The sequence below is a fragment of the Triticum dicoccoides genome, chromosome 4A (genome assembly GCF_002162155.2).
Source record: "Triticum dicoccoides isolate Atlit2015 ecotype Zavitan chromosome 4A, WEW_v2.0, whole genome shotgun sequence".
Classification (NCBI taxonomy): Eukaryota; Viridiplantae; Streptophyta; class Magnoliopsida; order Poales; family Poaceae; genus Triticum; species Triticum dicoccoides.
The window spans coordinates 168,906,510-168,926,139 of NC_041386.1; positions in this window are offsets into that span (position 1 = coordinate 168,906,510).

Sequence of the window (19,630 nt, forward strand, 5' to 3'; positions counted from 1 at the left end):
GTGTCCACAAAGATCTCTCCCCCTCTCTAGCTCGCACACTCTGTATAATCTCACGGCCTAGCTCGACGAACCCAAAGGACGAGAGACACAAGATTTATACTGGTTTGGGCCACCGTTGTGGTGTAATACCCTACTCCAGTGTGGTGTGGTGGATTGCCTCTTGGGCTGGGGATGAACAATTACAAGGGAAGAACAGCCTCCTGTGGAGAGGTGTTCTTGTGCTTGGTGAACCTGTGTGGTTGCCTTGGTGGAATGGATCCAGTCCAAGATGAGATCATTCACCACGGTGGTGGCTAGTCCTATTTATAGAGGACCCAGTCCTCTTCCCAAATATTAGGCGGGAAGGGATCCCACAACGGCCAATTTGAAGGGGGACAACTAGTACAAGCTATCCTGACAAAAGTAGTCTTCGCCTGCCAAAGGCTCTGGTGGTGATGCCGCCTTGGGCTCCACGGTGACCTCCGTCCTGCTGTCCTGCTGGTCTTGGTCTTGTTGCATCGATATGGAAACCTTTGTCTAATGCCTCGAGACTCCTCACCTGCGCTTGCCACTTTAGCACCAAAGAGGAAACAAGGACACTGCGCGCGCTGGCGCCCGCCTGGCTCCAGTCGTCATGGCTTGCGTCATAGGAACCTCGCGAGGTGTCTGTTGCCTTGATCTCTCTGCCACTAGCGAGCCAGCCTGGTGAGGCCAACCCCAGGAGGTCTTGTGTCATCTGCCTCGCGAGGGTCTTGAGTGTTTGCTGGTGAAGATGGTCGTACAGGGCCGCTGGTGGAGCTACGCCGGGGGCCACAGGCAGGCAAGTTTGGGGACCCCCGTTCCTAGAACACCGACAGAGACCGTTTTGGCATGTCCTTTGCATCCAATGGATTGGTCTACCTTGCTACAGTTTTGTTACTATTATCATTACTTGCTCGTTACAAAATATCTTGTGATCAAACTACTCTGTTACTTACAATTTCAGCACTTGCAGACATTAGCTTGCTGAAAACCACTTGTCATTTCCTTCTGCTCCTCGTTGGGTTCGACACTCTTATCAAAAAGAGCTACAATTGATACCCTACACTTATGGGTCATCAAGGCTATTTTCCAGCGCCGTTGTCGGGGAGTGAAGCGCCTTTGGTAAGTGGAAATTGGTAAGGAAACATTTATATAGTGTGCTGAAATGTACTGTCACTTGTTACTATGGAAAACAATCCTTTGAGGGGTTTGTTCAGGGTATCTTCACCTCGACCGGAACCACAATTAGTTACCCCACAAGCTACTGCATCTACTGAAAATATTGAATATGAAATTCCTTCAGGTATGATAGAACAACTTCTAGCTAATCCTTATGCAGGAGATGGAATTGAACATCATGGCATGCACTTGAAACATGTGGAACAAATTTGTGGATTGTTTAAGCTTGTAGGTTTACCCGGAGATGAAGTTAAGAAGAAGGTTTTCCCTTTATCTTTGAAGGTAAAATCATTAGCATGGTATAGGCTATGCGATGATATTGGATCTTGGAATTGGAACCAATTGAATTTGGAGTTTCACCAAAAAAATTCATATGCATCTAGTTCATCGTGATCGGAATTACATATATAATTTTTGGCCTCGTGAAGGAGAAAGTATCGCTCTAGCTTGGGGAAGTCTTAAGTAAAATTTATATTCATGTCCTAATCATGAGCTCTCAAGAGAAATTATTATTCAAAATTTTTATGCTCAGCTTTCTCGTGATAATCAATCCATGCTCGATACTTCTTGTGCTAGTTCTTTATGAAGAAGACTAGTGAATTCCGATGGAATCTTTTGGAAAGAATTAAATGCAACTTTGAAGGTTGGGAACTAGACGAAAGTAAAGAGTCAGGTATTAAGCTTAAGTATGATTGTGTTAAATCTTTTATGAATACCGATGCTTTTCAAAAGTTTAGCACTAAATATGGACTTCACTCTGAGATAGTAGCCTCCTTTTGTGAATCATTTGCTACTCATGTTGATCTCCCTAAAGAGAACTGGTTTAAATATCACCCACCTATTAAAGAAGAAATTAAAGAACCGGAACTAGCTAAGGAGGAAACTATATTTTATAATGTTGATTCAGTTGTTCCTACTGCTTACATTGAGAAACCACCTTTCCCTGTTAGGATAAAGGAACATGCTAAAGTTTCAACTATGGTTAACAAAATTTATATTAGAACACCTAAACCTGATGAACAAATCAAAGTAGAGCCTAGTGTTGCTATGGTTAAGGATCTCCTGGAAGAAAATATAGATGGGCATGTTATTTACTTCTCTAGTGAAGCTACTAGAATTGGCAAACCTAATAAAGAGGAAAAACATAGACCCGTTGTTGGCATGCCTGTTGTCTCAATTAAAATAGGAGATCATTGTTATCATGGTTTATGTGACATAGGTGCTAGCATGAGTGCTATTCCCTTTACCTTATATCAAGAAATTATGAATGACGTAGCACCCGCTGAAATAGAAGAAATAGATGCCACTATTAAACTTGCTAATAGAGACACCATCACATCACTTGGGATTGTTAGATATGTTGAAGTCTTGTGTGGGAAAATAAAATACCATATTGATTTTCTTGTTCTTGGTTCCCCACAAGATCATTTTTGTCCCATTATCTTTGGTAGACCTTTCTTGAACATCGTTAATGCTAAAATAGATTGTGAGAAACAAACTGTCGGTGTTAGCTTTGGTGATGAGTCTCATGAGTTAATTTTTCCAAGTTTAGTAGAAAGCTTCATGAAAAAGAATTGCCTAGTAAAGATGAAATAATTGATCTTGCTTCTATTGTTGTGCCTCCTACTGATGCTCTAGAACAATATCTGCTAGACCATGAAAATGATTTACATATGCATGAAAGAAATGAAATAGATAAGATTTTCTTTGAACAACGTCCTCCACTTAAACACAATTTGCCTATTGAAACTCTAGGAGGTCCTCCTCCACCTAAAGGTGACCCTGTGTTTGAATTAAAACAATTACCGGATACTTTGAAATATGCTTATCTTGATGAAAAGAAGATATATCCTGTTATTATTGGTGCTAACCTTTCAGAACATGAAGAAGAAAGATTATTGAGAGTTTCCAGGATGCACCGAGCTGCTATTGGATATACTCTTGATGATTTAAAGGGCATTAGTCCCACTCTATGTCAACACAAGATTAAAATGGAAACTGATGCTAAACCCGTTGTTGATCACCAATGTCGGTTAAATCCGAAGATGAAAAAAGTGGTAAGAACAGAAATACTAAAACTTCTGAAAGAAGGTATAATCTATCCTATAGCTAATAGTAGATGGGTAAGTCCTGTTCATTGTGTCCCTAAGAAAGGAGGTATCACTGTTGTTCCTAATGATAAGAATGAACTCATTCCACAAAGAATATTATAGGCTATAGAATGGTAATTCATTTTAGAAAAATAAAAGAAGGAACTAGAAAAGATCATTACCCTCTACCTTTTATTGATCAAATGCTAGAAAGATTATTTAAGCACACATATTTTTGCTTCCTTGTTGGACACTCTGGTTTTTCACAAATACCTGTTTCTCAACCTTATCAAGAAAAGACCACTTTCACTTGTCCCTTTGGAACTTATTCTTATAGACGTATGCCTTTTGGTTTATGCAATGCACCTGCTACCTTTCAAAGATGCATGACTGCTATATTCTCTGACTTTTGTGAAAAGATTGTTGAGGTTTTCATGGATGACTTCTCCGTTTATGGGAAGTCTTTTGATGATTATGTAAGCAATCTTGATCGAGTTTTGCAAAGATGTGAACAAACAAATCTTGTCTTGAATTGGGAGAAGTGCCACTTTATGGTTAATGAAGGTATTGTCTTAGGTCATAAAATTTCTGAAAGAGGTATTGAAGTGGACAAAGCTAAGGTTGATGCAATTGAGAAAATTCCATGTCCTAAAGATATCAAAGGTATTCGTAGTTTCTTAGGTCATGCTAGTTTCTGTAGGATATTTATCAAAGACTTTTCTAAAATTTCTAGGCCTATTACAAATCTTTTGCAAAAGGATGCTCCTTTTGTTTTTGACGATCATTGTTAGGAAGCTTTCGAAATACTCAAGAAATCCTTAATTTCTGCACCTATTGTTCGACCACCTAATTGGAACTAGCCTTTTGAAATTATGTGTGATGCTAGTGATTATGTTGTTGGTGTTGTTCTAGGATAAAGAGTTGATAAGAAACTAAATGTTATTCATTATGCTAGTAAAACTCAAGACAATGCTCAAAGAAATTATGCTACTACTAAAAAAGAATTCCTAGCAGTGGTGTTTGCTTGTGATAAATTTAGATCTTACATTGTTGATTCAAAAGTAATTGTTCACACCGACCATGTTGCTATTAAATATCTTATGGAAAAGAAATATGCTAGACCTAGACTTATTCAATGGGTTCTCTTGCTACAAGAATTTGATTTGCATATCACTGATAGAAAAGGAGCTAAGAACCCTATAGCTGATAGCTTGTCTAGGCTTGAAAATGTGCTTGATGACCCACTACCTATTGATGATAGTTTTCCTGATGAGCAGTTAGCTGCAATAAATGTTTCTCATAATACTCCTTGGTATGCTGACCATGATAATTACATTGTTGCTAAATATTTACCACCTAGCTTTACATACCAACAAAAGAAAAAAATTGTCTATGATTTAAGACATTACTTTTGGGATGACCCACATCTTTATAAAGAAGGAGAAGATGGTATTATTAGACGTTGTGTACCTGAGCATGAACAAGGACAAATCCTACGAAAATGTCACTCCGAAGCTTATGGAGGGCATCACAGGGGCGGACGCACGTTATGCTACCCGGTGTCACAGGACAGCGGTTGCAATCTGTGCTTACCTTGTATAGTGGTGAGATATTGTACTGGAACACCGGTAGAATTTTGAGCTGGACACCGGGCGGCAGGTATGGCCCATGAGCCGATTGGATCATTGGAATAGCTTCCCCCAAAACTGAATGGGCACTCACCACGGCCCACCACCAAGACGCTAAATAAAAAAGCAATCGATACGATTGGATCGATCATGTACGGTACCTACGTGTGTATGTTCGGCTATTCCTTTTCCCCTCCATAGCGATACGGTGTGATGGCATCCGCCGCCTGCTCTAGTGCTCCGGAAGTCAGATCCTGCCGCGGGTAGCCTGTTGTGGCCCTCACCCATTGCAGACAAGAAATAATAGAAGGAAATATGTACGGTCGTCGATCTCGCTCAAGTACGTGTACTTATCTTTAGTTTTGTCTAATTTTTTATGTCGAAATTGCATGGCTAGGGTTTCAAGATTAAATATATTATAATTGGAATTGGATTGCTACGATTTCATAATTTTCCCTACTAGTTCACATCAATTTGGATTATTTGTCGACCGCGCCCAATGACAATTTAAGATAAAATGTAGTAAGTTTAACCTCGTAATTGTATGCATTTATCAATATGATTTATTTCTTTTTTCTATTCATGCATCTCTAAATGCAAATCATGTAACATGTTTCTATTGACTTATGCATACATCACTGATCATATTTGTTTTATCGTTTGGAGTTATTAAACTCTATATATTATTCAACTTTACATAATCAACTAGTTTTTCAAGTGAAATGGTTTATTTTGATAAGAATTCTTACAGTTGAATATTTTAAAATTGTTGAGTGTATTAATTATATATATATTATTGCTCCTTATCCATCTACGTATAGTGTACATGTGGACACCGGGACATTTTTGTTCTGGGTCCGCCCCTGGGGCATCATGCGGGAGACAGAACTGCTCACAAGGTATTCCAGTCTGGATTTTATTGGCCTACTCTTTTCAAGGACGCCGTAAGTTTTACTTATCTTGTGATGAATGCCAAATAATAGGTAATATCAATAAGCGTTAAGAAATGCCTATGAATTATTCACTTTTTTTACTATAAACAGTAGGGAAACACCCCACTGCAACTTTATTAAAAAAATAAGGCAAAGAAGTACTCATAAGGGCTTGAGATAAGCCCAAAGAAAAGAGAGAAGAAGAAGAAAAGAAAAGAAACTAAAAAAAGAAAAAGCAAAAGCTACCTAAAGAAAGAAAAAAGAGAAATCTATAAAAAATTACAACAAGGTGTCCAACCATGCAGAGAATTGCACTTCATATTTGTTCTTGATCCTTTATTTGAGAAGCTTGAGTTCTTCTGTGAAAATAAATTTCCAGCCTCGAAAAAATGGTGTGATATTCTCAAAAAATTTGTTGTTTCTAGATATCCAGATGGCCCATGATCCTAATATGATGATCTCCATAAAGAAAGGATAGTTGAGCTTGTCTTTGAGGTCTTGGTATGCCTCCATAACAGACAAATTGGGTGTTCTGGAGGGGCAAATAAAATCCCAACATATGATAGCAAAAGGACATCCCCAAAAGATATGGTGCAAAGTTTCTTCCTGCTGACAATCCCTTACTGCACAATTGTAAGCTTCTAATTCAAAGTTTTTCCTTCTTAAAAGATTCCTTGTGTTTACTCTGTCATCCAGTAACATCCAGAAAAAGACTTTATGCTTGGGTTGGAAAGAGCTTTCATTGATAAATAAAATTCATTTCCCCATATGTAACTCCAGGTATCCAGTGCATATAAGTATTTAGATTGCCTTAAAGAAATGCACATGTCCTCCATTATTAGGAACTCCTCATATGCCTGTGTAGTGAGAGGCAAATGGAAAAGGTCTTGAAGATATTCTGTGTTGATCACTTGTTGCACACTTGTGAGAGGATCTCTAACAAAGGAGTAAAGGTGATCAAATTTGTGTTTGAGTACAAATTGATGCCACATATCATCCTAGAACAGAGCACTTTTGCCATCACCCACATTGCACCTTGCTATAGCTTTGAACTGGTCAATGAGTGCCAGATTTGATTTCCACCAGAAGGACCCCACTTTTTGATCCCCTGTAAGTTGCCCATTGCTGTAGTAAGTTTCCCAAATTAAATTCACCCAAGGAATATCATGTCTGTTGAAAAAATGTGGAGATTCTTCATGAGCAGAGTTTTATTGTGTGTGAAGATATCCAGAATTCCCAAGCCACCCTGGTCTTTTGGTCTGCAAACTGTGTGCCATGCCACTAGTGCTGGTCTTCTATCCTCCATGTCAGGACTCCTCCAGAGGCAATGCCTTAAATATTTAATGATCTAGTGCTTTTATAGTGATAGGAATGTCCAGACAACACATAAAGTAGACTGCTAAAGATGCTAGCACAGATTTAACTAGCAACACCTTCCCTGCCTGAGTCATGAAAGTAGAAATGCGAACAATCCTCTTAGCAATTCTATTTTTTATAGGCAAACACTGCTCCACAGTAGGTTTATAGATCCCCAATGGTACTCCCAGATAAGTAAAAGGAAAGTGTCCCCTGGCACATTGCAAAGTGTTTGTGAAGATGTCAACCCTGTCTTCTGCAATGTTTATTGGCACCATGATTGATTTCCCATAGTTTACCTTTAGGCCAGTAGCAGATGCAAATGTGTTTAGGAGGGCTTTGAGGCACACTTGCTACCTAGCATTTGCTTGCATAATAACAAGAGTATCATCTGCATATTGAACTATAGGGAAGTCAGGGCATGAGTTCACTTGAAGTGGTGGTGTGATTAAATCCCTTCTCATGGCTTTATTCAGAATTGATTGAAGTAAGTCAGCTGCTAGCAGAAAGATTAAAGGTGAAAGAGGGTACCCTTGTCTGACCCCTCTTTTACAATAGAATTTCTTCCCTGGTACACCATTTAACATCATAGCAGATGAGGCAGAAGTGAAAAGCATGTGCATCCAAGTTATCCACTTTTCTCCAAAACCCTTACCTCTCAATATGTCAATAATAGCTTGGTGCTCAATAGTGTCAAAAGCCTTTTCAAAATCTAGTTTGATTACTAACATTTCCTCTTTTGATTTATGACATTGATGGATATACTCATAGGCCCACCCAAATCAATCTTGTATCACTCTGTTCTTGAGAAATCCATACTGGTTAATGTGGACTAGCTTGAGAATCACTTTTTGTAGTCTATTTGCCAGTAGTTTTGTAATGATTTTGAGCACACCATTAAGCAAAGATATTGGCCTAAAGTCATTAGGAGACACTGGAACTTCCTTTTTTGGAATGAGTGTGATATAAGAAGTATTTTAGTAACATCCAGTTTGATAATATCCCAACAAGCTTTGAGAAACTCATTATTAAATCCATCAGGCCCTGGAGATTGGTTTGTGGGTAAGTTCTTAACCACCTCATTAATTTCTTCCTAAGTGAAAGGTTTCTCTAGGTCTTGAAAAAGTTGTGGGTCTACTCTGTTTTCATACAGATCTTGTAAATTGAAGTGCATGGTATGACCATTGGAATATCCAAGTCTGTATTTGAAAGCATCCCAAAGAATTGCATCCTTTCCTTCATGATCAATAACTTCCACTTGGTCCTCATTCAGGAGCATGGCAATTTTGTTACGTCTGTGATTAATTGATGCCTTTGTATGAAAGAATTTTGTATTTTCATCACCAAATTTAGCTCCCTTGATTTTTGCTCTTTGCTTCCAATATATCTTCTGATTGCTGAGGATTGTTTATAAGGTTACTTTCAGAAGTACTCTGCAATTACTCTCAAACAAGGTAAGGTCTCTGAATTCCTCCAAGAAGTCCCATAGGAAAATGCATTCATTCAATTCCTCAATCTGTTTTTTAAGATAGGATAGACTTTTGGCCCAAAGTTTGAGTGCTCTTCTCAAGTTTTTGAATTTAGCATTAATCTTCTTGGCTGGGTCAGAATGACCAACAGGTATATTCCAGGCAGCTTGCACTATGTCTTTGAAAGAGCTGTGTTTCAACCAGTAATTCTCAAATCTGAAAACCTTAGACTTGGGTATGGTCGTGCCAATTTTAATTACACAAGGCAGATGATCTAAAATGGGTTTTGCAAGAGGTAGAGCAGTGGTGTCTGGGTAACTAGTCATCCAGGCTGCAGAAGTGAAGAACCAATCTAATTTTTCAAGTGAAGGATTATCCTGCATGTTGCTCCAGCTGAACTGTCTCCCTTTTAAAGGTAATTCAATTAACCCCAGGTTACTGATAGCTTCATTGAATAGTAACATCTGATTAACATCCCCACCAGGTCTGTTCTGTCCTCAGGTGACCTAATGAAATTAAAATCTCCCATGACAATCCAATCAACATCATCAGGCATTTGAATATTGGTAAACCAATCAATGAATTCTAATTTCTCTTCAATGTTGCAAGGCCTAGAGATATTTGTGAGAATCCAGGTTTTAAGAGTACTTGTACAAGTGAATTGCATAGTTAGGGAGAATTTATTTTGGAAGAGCAATTCTCCAGTAAACAGAGCCCCATTCCAAGCATTCAAAATACCTCCAGATGCCCCAATAGAAGGAAAGTATTCAAATTTGTTGAATCTCTGAGGACATAAGTTGTGTACGTAAGCAAGATCAAAGTTTTCTCTCTTTGTTTCTTGTAGGCATAAAATACCAGCAGCACTCTCCTCAACTTTTTGCCTAATAGCCAACCATTTGTCAGAGGAATTCAAACCCCGAATGTTCCAGTTCAAAATATTCCAAGATCTGTTTCTATTCATGGTGAACTAACTGCTTATTTATTTAAGAATACTAGGCCCCATCTCCTGGTATGTTACCCAGCTTATGAAATTTCTGAAAATTGTAGTATTGTGGTCTACTACAGTCAGAGATATCATACAGGCAGCAACAAGCACAAATATGCAAATCCAACATGAAAGAGTGAAAAGAGAGCAAAGTAACTTCAGTATCTTCATAGAAGTCACACATCCAAGGTTCTAACTGACTGATTAATAGAGCAGTAGGCAAAATAGGCCACCAAGTCTCTAATACAGACATGAAACATGTTCTGAATACATCAAGCACATCACATATCATACATTCAACCAGCAAACTAGACTTCCTCCTCCAAACAACTCTGGGACTGATACTAAGTTGAGAGCTCTTCATGGAACACATTAGGTGGTTTTTGTAGCACCAGTGGCCTTGGAGACCTTGGCCACATCCTCCTGACCTCTCTTCTTGGGCCTCTTGGAAAGCTTGTATTGTAACTCATCCTTAGATACCTTGCAGAAAGATTTAGTCAGGTTTTTGACCACTTTATTATGCACAATTGGAGGTATAGCATTACAAGGTAAGCAAGAGGTAGCATCACAGGATTTCCTTCTATAACCATTGTTGTCTTTCTTAATTCTATCACTCTTCCTTACCTCAGTTTCCACAAGAGGTTCCTTGTCTCTTCTTTTCATTAAGATAGCTTCATCTAGAGGCAATTGGATGACCTTATTAGGAGACACTTGCTTAAGTGGGCCTCCAGCTCCACTTGAGGAATGAGCAGCAGGGCTAATTCCCTCATTTTCCTTGCCCAGGCCTAGCATTATTTCTTTACAACTTGGAGCCTGTGAAGTGGCACATCCATCAGGGATATGGAACAAAATAGTCTCTTCAGGATCACAGTTTGCAGTAAGTATTTTCTGCAGATCAGATTTTAGCAGATGCATTACCCAACCAAATTTATGAGGAGTCAGAAGAAGGTGAATTATGAAGTTAAACCAACTTACAGGTATTTCAATTTTGAAAGTGTTCACTTCTCCCTGTGTTGCTGGAGCAAAGTGCTTAATCCACAGGTCCAAGCCTTCTTCAAAAATCAAGTGGGCACCATCAATAATATCCAAAGCATGATTTTCAACTAGTTTTTGAAAATCTATTAAGCTAGGAGAGTTGGTTAATGAAAAGCTCTCCATACCTTTATTGTGCCCACCAGTGGAAGTGCCAACTTGAGGAATAGGGACATCAGCTTTTCCTTTCATTGCAGCTCTATGATCTAGGTCCTGGGCCTCCTCTGGCACATTTGGAACTACCTCATTTTCCTTGACCACAACAATATCATTGTCATGAGAAGCAGCTGTAATAGTGTGTACAACAACATTTTCTTGAACAGAAACCTGAACTGCTGCTGGAAAAGCAGCTCTAGCACTCTGAACTTGTGGCATATCTGGAACAAGATTATCCTCACTTACATCATTTTCTTCACCAGCAACCTCAACTATTGGTGGCCCTTGACAGGGTGTACATGTTGCAGATCCTCTTGAACTACCAAAGGAACACCCACAACTCCCTGTTGCTGAATATGAACCCGGTTATTATTGACTTGCTGAATATCATTCTCTTCCCCTTCTGCTTGGTAAGTCAGTAAAATGTTTTGTAAGCCCATGCCCATAGGATTAATTGGTGCACCTTGATTGACCTCTTCACTGGCAGTGTGAGTGTTAGACCAGATTCCATCAGACAGAGATACAGTAGTGGTGATGCTGCTATTAGGAGCACCATCCTCTTGCAAAACAGGCAGTTCTACTTTCTGTTGAAGTGGTTGTGGTTGTGGTATATTGGCCTGAGGAAAATCCCAGTGACCTTGCTCTTCCTGCTCTTCCCAATCATCCCAATCTTCATTTTGAGCTGGCGCATTGTTCAGTGGAACTGGCTGGAAACCTGGAAAATCATTTGCATGCTGTGGAATTGGGTGTGGGTCCACTCCAGGAGGTGGAACGGGATCCTCATCCGCAGGACCCCCTCCCAGCATTTCTTCTAATAGGACCTCAACTGAACTAGTCCATGATTCCTCCTCAAAGCACTCTCCTTCAGACCATCTGATGCTTTTTGGTATATCTATGGGGTCAGTCACTCTCGCTTTAACTAAGATCTTGCCTCTCAGTGCATCTTCCCTCTCCCATCTTATGATTCTACCCCACTTAGCAATGGCAGCTACAATATCATCAGTGTTGCAGTAATCGAAAGGAACTCCCACAAATAGTAACCAACAGGTTCTATTAAAATGAAGCCGATGCCAATTCCTTCCCTCATTGTGCTTAGTGAATGATATGAAAACATCCCCAAATGGGTGAGGGCTTTGCCTGATAAGACGATCTCTATCTCTATCATGCAGGAACTGAACATACGCCTCACCAAATGGACATGGCCGGATTTCTCTGAACCCAACTTGCTCAACTCCTTCAAAAAACTCCTCTAGAACTTCTCTGACACTGGGAAAAAGTACCTCATTTGGATGCGGCTGAATGGTGGCAATCGCCCAATCCTCGTGCCTCCTTGGATGATGCGGCAGGATTGCCCTGGAAACCCCAGTTCGCCCTGCCACCTCAAGAAGCTGAAAACCACGAGGAACAAAGCAAGCTGGGTGTATGGGAATGTTGGCCATGGCCATCGCTTTCGAAGAACGAGCGACCAATGCCCGCTCCGCCGACGGTGATGAAGATGGTGAGCTTATCGAGGTGGGATAGAGGTGGAGACAGAGTTGGTAAGAACAGAGGAATGCGAGGAGCCAGCCTATAGTCTCGGTTGGAAATTTGGAAAGAGGTCCTTGACCAGCTACATAAATGACGAGACCTGCCTAATCGGTTGAGCCGGGCCGACACATTTGAACCAGGCCTCCACTGCACCCTTAGCACAGGCCTGCTCGGGTGGGCTCAGAAAGGTGCTAAACTGCATAAATGCCCATAGCCCAGGCAGCTTCGCCACCATGCAATTACGTGCATAATGGCCTTGACCCCCGCATGCAAAACACACCATGTACGTGCGGGGAGCAGCACGTTGAGACATCTGAGGCCGATTAAGGGACTCATTTACCTCAGAATTAATAGCAGGCGAATTGAAAGCGTCCCCTTGATTGCCTTCGGATTGAATGGGACCCGATAATCTCTCAAAGACCGATCGACCGTTTCTAACCACCGAGCTGTAGATCCGGCGATCATCGGAGTTGTTGGATATGGCCTTGCCATGTCTACCAACCAAGGTCCACTCATTATCAAGCTCACTGTAAAAAGCTAGTTCTTCTCTATGCCAATTCGGCCCACCATAGTTCCACAAACTAAACACACCTCAAAATCATCCTCAACAATGCTGCCATTGTTGTAGATCTCAAAACCAACAGACTTTGAGGCCATCGAAAACTTGAAAGTTCTATCTCTCAAATGACGAACCCTAAAACCTTGGGCATAACCACCAAACATGGCCAGGAGAGAAACACTAACCGTGTGCATGTCAAGCTTGAAGGTTGATCGGCAGAAAGAAACCACCAAGATGAACTCTTGTTGACGAAAGCCAGGAGAAAACACCACTGGATGGCCAAACTTGGCTCTCATATCTGCTTGAAACTTTCTGCCACGATCAAAGTTGAGGGCAAAAGGAGCCATCTTGTAGGGTGGCTGTCGAAGCCGGAGTGGCCGACGGTAGGAGGGGTGGCCTATAAATCGCCTAGGAGTCGCCTAGGAGTCGCCTAACTCTGTCCCTTGGACAACACTCTTCAAGAATGCTTGGTGGAAGTATCAGAATTACCTCATGAATTATTCACTTGTTGTTGAACGATTTGATGTTTGGGGATTTGATTACATGGGACCTTTTCCTTCCTCTAATGGGTATACACATATTTTGGTTGCTGTTGATTATGTTACTGAGTGGGTAGAAGCTATTCCAACTAGTAGTGATGATCATAACACCTCTATTAAAATGCTTAAGGAAGTTATTTTCCCGAGGTTTGTTGTCCCTAGATATTTAATGACTCATGGTGGTTCACACTTTATTCATGGTGCTTTCTGTAAAATGCTTGCTAAGTATGATGTTAACCATAGAATTGCATCACCTTATCATCCCTAGTCTAGTAGTCAAGGTCAACTTAGCAATAGAGAAATAAAATTAATTTTGCAAAAGACTGTCAATAGGTCCCAAAAGAATTGGTCTAAGAAGTTAGATGATGCACTTGGGCTTATAGAACAACATATAAAAATCCTATGGGTATGTCTCCTTATAAAATGGTTTATGGAAAAGCTTGTCATTTACCTCTTGAGTTAGAACATAAAGCATATTGGGCAATTAAAGAACTCAACTATGATTTTAAATTTGCCGGTGAAAAGAGGTTGTTTGACATTAGCTCCTTATATGAATGGAGAACCCAAGCTTATGAAAATGCCAAGTTATTTGAAGAAAAAGTTAAAAGATGGCATGATAAAAGAATCCAAAAGCATGAGTTTAAAGTTGGAGAATATGTTCTTTTGTATAACTCTTGTTTCAGATTCTTTGTAGGAAAACTCCTCTCCAAATGGGAAGGACCCTATGTTATCGAGGAGGTTTATCTGCCTGGAGCTATCAAAATAAATAATGCCGAAGGTACTAACCCGAAAGTTGTTAATGGGCAACGAGTAAAACATTATATCTCAAGTACGCCCATTAATGTTGAAAGTAATATTATCCAAACTATGACACCGGAAGAACACATAAAAGAGTCCTGCTAGAACACTCCAGAATCGTTATAAAGAGGAGGTACGTGATACGGTAAGTAAACGGACTCCGAAAATCCACAAAAATATTTTTTTGTCAGTTTTGGAAAATAAAAAAAATTAGGAAAATAAGAAACTACCGGGAAGCGCACCCTCATGGCCACAAGACACCATGGCGCATCTGGCAAGCCATGCGCACCCAGGTAGGTTGTGCCCACCTCGGGTACCTTCCGGACTTCGTTTTTCTACAACTTGCTTGTTTCCCAAGATAAAAAATCTTTAGATACCCCCCAAATCTATTGACCACCATATTACGGAGAAATCTTCTGTTTTCTTTTCCTTGCTGTTTTCTATTGGATCCCATCTACCATGGCAAGCTCCTCGAAGGACAAGTTCTTCAAGAACATCATCAACCCATATTTGCGGGAGATGGTGCAACATCCTCAGGTCATCCAAATGCATGAGGGGGTGCTTCACATCCGTGATGTGCAAGGTCCCAAGGGGACGGGAACCGTGGAGGCTAGGCTTGAAGCTATGGAGCAGGAGGTCTTCCAATGAAAGGGAATTGTGGAGCGTGGACTCAATGCCAATCACCTCATGATCACAGACCTTACTCATGATCTCAAGGTGTATGGCATGTCCATGAAGGACATTGTCTTCACCCTCAGCGAGCAAATCAACTTCCTCCAAAGCCAGATCTACGATCTCCAAAACCAAGTCTTTGAATATGAGGCAAGGTTTAAAGGTATGAGTATGGCTGTCGATTGCAGGACCCGTAAGACTCACTCCTCCTCTTATGATGGTCTACCTTTGCCATGGAAACCCGAAGACAAGATCTCTACTTCATCACCCCCACCTTCTTCATCACCAAAAGAAAATTGATTATCGGGTATGGGCATTCACCTTGGCTTCCGCCAAGCTTGGGGGAGGTGCCCCGGTATCGTATCACCCCACTATCTTTTGTCTTTACTTATTTTAGTTTGATCCATAGTTATCTTTTGCTTTAGATGAATAAAAATTTAGTTCGAACCTTTCTTTTCGAAAGTTTACTTAGTGATCTATCCCTGTAGTTGTGTGCGAGATATATAATAAAGTGTAGTTTGAGTTTTTGCTTTCTTTACTTTCATTTTCCAATAAAAATAAAGGAAATAAATGGAATAGATCATATGCTAATCTTATGGTAGGTGATGACACCACACATAAGGAAAATTATGAGTAGAAAATTTTGTTAGAGATTGACAAACATAGCATTAGTCAATGATGCAACTCATGAAAGAATTAATAAGGGAAGTTAAGCTTCACATATAAATATACTATCCTGGAAATCTTTTGTGATTGTGAGCACCCATCAAAATATTATATGCCAAAAATTTTGACGTTGGACAAGGAAGACAACTTAATGATTTATGTTTGTACATATTCACATAGAAGTTATATTGTCATAGATCCTTCAACATGAGGTGCTTGCCCCCTATCTTTGCTAGCAAAAAATTCCACACTAAGTAGAAATACTACTTATGCATCCAAAAACCCTTAGACCCAAATCTTATTTTCAAGTGTCCACCATACCTACCTAAGGATTGAGTCAGATCCTTCAAGTAAGTTGTCATCGGTGAAATAAGGCAATAAAAATTGCTTCTAAAAGTGTGAGATCATTTACTGTAAGAGAAAATTGAGCGTTGTATGAACTTGTGATGGTGAAGAATAAAAGCGACAAACTGCATAATAAAGGTTGCCATCACAAGGGGCAATACAACGTGATGTTCTTTTGCACTAAGGGGTTGAGCATACAAACAAATAAGCGCATGGCAACCTCTGCTTCCCTCTGTGAAGGGCCTATCTTCTACTTTTATGTATTTACTTTTATGCAAGAGTCAAAGTTTTTCTCTCTATTCCTTTTTATTTTTCTCCTTTCGCAAGCATCATGTGGTGAGGAAAGATCTAGTCACATATGTCCAGTTGAATATGGGTGGCATAAGTTATTATTGTTGACATCACCGTTGAGGTGAATATGTTGGGATGCGAAACTATAAGCCCCTATCTTTCTATGTGCCCGGTTGAAACATTTTGCTCATGTGTATGCGGTGAGTGTTAGCAATCATAGAAGACTATATGATGGTTGAGTATGTGGACTTGCCTAAAGGCTCCGATATGTGACCCTTCCTGAAAAGATGATGAATTGTAGTTGCAAAGTTGACTGAGAACATAGTTTGTTGGTTTCTAATGTAGTTGCAAAGATGATGAATTATTACATATTCCTGAGAAGTCTATGATACAAGTTCTATGATAAAAGTTTTATGCTAAAGTTCGTTGCTCTTATAATAATTCACATTAGAAACCAACAAACTATGTTCTGCGAAGGGCCTATCTTTTACTTTTATGTACTTACTTTTATGCAAGAGTCATAGTGTTTCTCTCTATTCCTTTTTATTTTTCTCCTTTCGCAAGCATCATGTGGTGAGGAAATATCTAGTCACAAATGTTAAGTTGAATATGGGTGGCATAAGTTATTATTGTTGACATCACCCTTGAGGTGAATATGTTGGAAGGCGAAACTATTAGCCCCTATCTTTCTATGTGTTCGTTTGAAACATTTTGCTCATGTGTATGCGGTGAGTGTTAGCAATCATAGAATACTATATGATGGTTGAGTATGTGGACTTGCCTAAAGGCTCCGATATGTGACCCTTCCTGAAAAGATGATGAATTGTAGTTGCAAAGTTCACTGAGAACATAGTTTATTGGTTTCTAATGTAGTTGCAAAGATGATGAATTATTACATATTCCTGAGAAGTCTACGATACAAGTTCTATGATAAAAGTTTTATGTTAAAGTTTGTTGCTTTTATAATAATTCACATGATGCTTCTATGTTCGTATTTTGTTTTTATCGACACCTCTCTGTCTAAGCATGTGGACATGTTTTTCGATTTCGGTTTTCGCTTGAGGACAAGAGATGTCTAAGCTTGGGGGATTTGATACGTCCATTTTGCATCATGTTTTCCTACTATTATTTATGATGTTTTTATGCATAATAATGCTTTTTGGAGTAATTCTAATGCATTTTCTCTCATAATATGCAAGGTACACACAAAGAGGGAGAATTCCGGCAGCTGGAAATCTAGACCTAGAAAAGCTACGTCAGGCCACCTATTCTGCACAACTCCACACAAGCTGAAACTTTACAGATATTTTTTATGGAATACGTGAGGAATATTGGAGCCAATAAGTACCAGAGGGGGCCCACCAGGTGGGCACAACCCACTTGGGCGCACCAGGGAGCCCAGGCGCGACCGGGTGGGTTGTGCTCTCCTCGGCCCACCTCTGGTTCCCATCTTCTGGTATATAAGTCATTTTGACCTAGAAAAAATAAGGAGAGCACTTTTTGGACGGAGCGTCGCCATCTCGAGGCGGAACTTCGGCAAGAGCACTTTTTCCCTCCGGCGGAGCGACTCCGCAGGGGGAACTTCCCTCCCGGAGGGGGAAATCATCATCATCATCATCATCATCACCAAAAACTCTCACATCTTGGGGAGGGCAATCTACATCAACATCTTCAAAAGCACCATCTCCTCTCAAACCCTAGTTCATCTCTTGTGTTCAATCTTTGTACCGGAACTATAGATTGGTGCTTGCGGGTGACAGGTAGTGTTGATTACATCTTGTAGTTGATTACTATATGCTTTATTTGGTGGAAGATTATATGTTCAAATCCATTATGCTATTTAATACCCCTCTGATCTTGAGCATGTTTATCACTTGTGAGTAGTTACTTTTGTTCTTGAGGCCACGGGAGAAATCATGTTGCAAGTAATCATGTGAACTTGATACGTGTTTGATATTTTGATAGTATGTATGTTGTGATTCCCTTAGTGGTGTCATGTGAATGTCGACTACATGACACTTCACCATATTTGGGCCAAAGGGAATGCATTGTGGAGTAGTTATTATATGATGGGTTGCGAGAGTGACAGAAGCTTAAACCCTAGTTTATGCGCCATTCCGTAAGGGACCGATTGGATCCAAAAGTTTAATGCTATGGTTAGGATTTATCCTTAATACTTTTCTCGTAGTTGTGGATGCTTGCGAGCGGGTTAATCATAAGTAGGAGGTTTGTTCAAGTAAGAATAGCACCTAAGCACCGGTCCACCGATATATCAAATTATCAAAGTAGCGAACACGAATCAAATCAACATGATGAAAGTGACTAGATGAAATTCCTGTGTACCCTCAAGAACGCTTTGCTTATTATAAGAGACCGCTTTGGCCTGTCCTTTCCCTCAAAAGGATTGGGCTACCTTGCTGCACTTTTGTTACTATTATCATTACTTGCTTGTTACAAAATATCTTACTATCAAACTACTCTGTTACTTACAATTTCAGCACTTGCAGACATTACCATGCTGAAAACCACTTGTCATTTCCTTCTGCTCCTCGTCGGGTTCGACACTCTTACTTATCGAAAAGAGCTACAATTGATCCCCTATACTTGTGGGTCATCAGGGCACACTTTGAGGTTCTTTGTGTTGGATTGAATATTATGTATCTGAAGTTGTTTGAGGCATATGATACGTCTCCAACGTATCTATAATTTTTGATTGCTCCATGCTATATTATCTACTGTATTGGACTATATTGGGCTTTATTTTCCACTTTTATATTATTATTGGGACTAACCTATTAACCGGAGGCCCAGCCCAAAATTGATGTTTTTTGCCCATTTTAGTGTTTCGGAGAAACAGAATATCAAACGGAGTCCAAACGGAATAAAATCTTTGGGAACATGATTTTATCACCGAACGTGATCCAGGAGACTTGGAACCTACTCCAAGGAGTCAAAGAGGAGGTCATGAGGGTGGGGGGCGCCCCCCCTAGGGCGCGCCCCCTGCCTCATGGGCCCCTCGGTGCTCCACTGATGTACTCCTTCCGCCTATATATACCTACGTACCCCCAAACGATCAGAATAGGAGCCAAAAACCTAATTCCACTGCCGCAACTTTCTGTATCCACGAGATCCCATCTTGGGGCCTGTTCTGGAGCTCCACCGGAAGAGGGCCGTCATCACGGAGGGCTTCTACATCATCATAGCCCCTCTGATGAAGTGTGAGTAGTTTACCTCAGACCTCCGGGTCCATAGTTAGTAGCTAGATGGCTTCTTCTCTCTCTTTGAATCTCAATACAAAGTTCTCCCCCTCTCTTGTGGAGATCTATTTGATGTAATATTCTTTTTGCGGTGTGTTTGTTGAGACCGATGAATTGTGGGTTTATGATCAAGTCTATCTATGAATAAT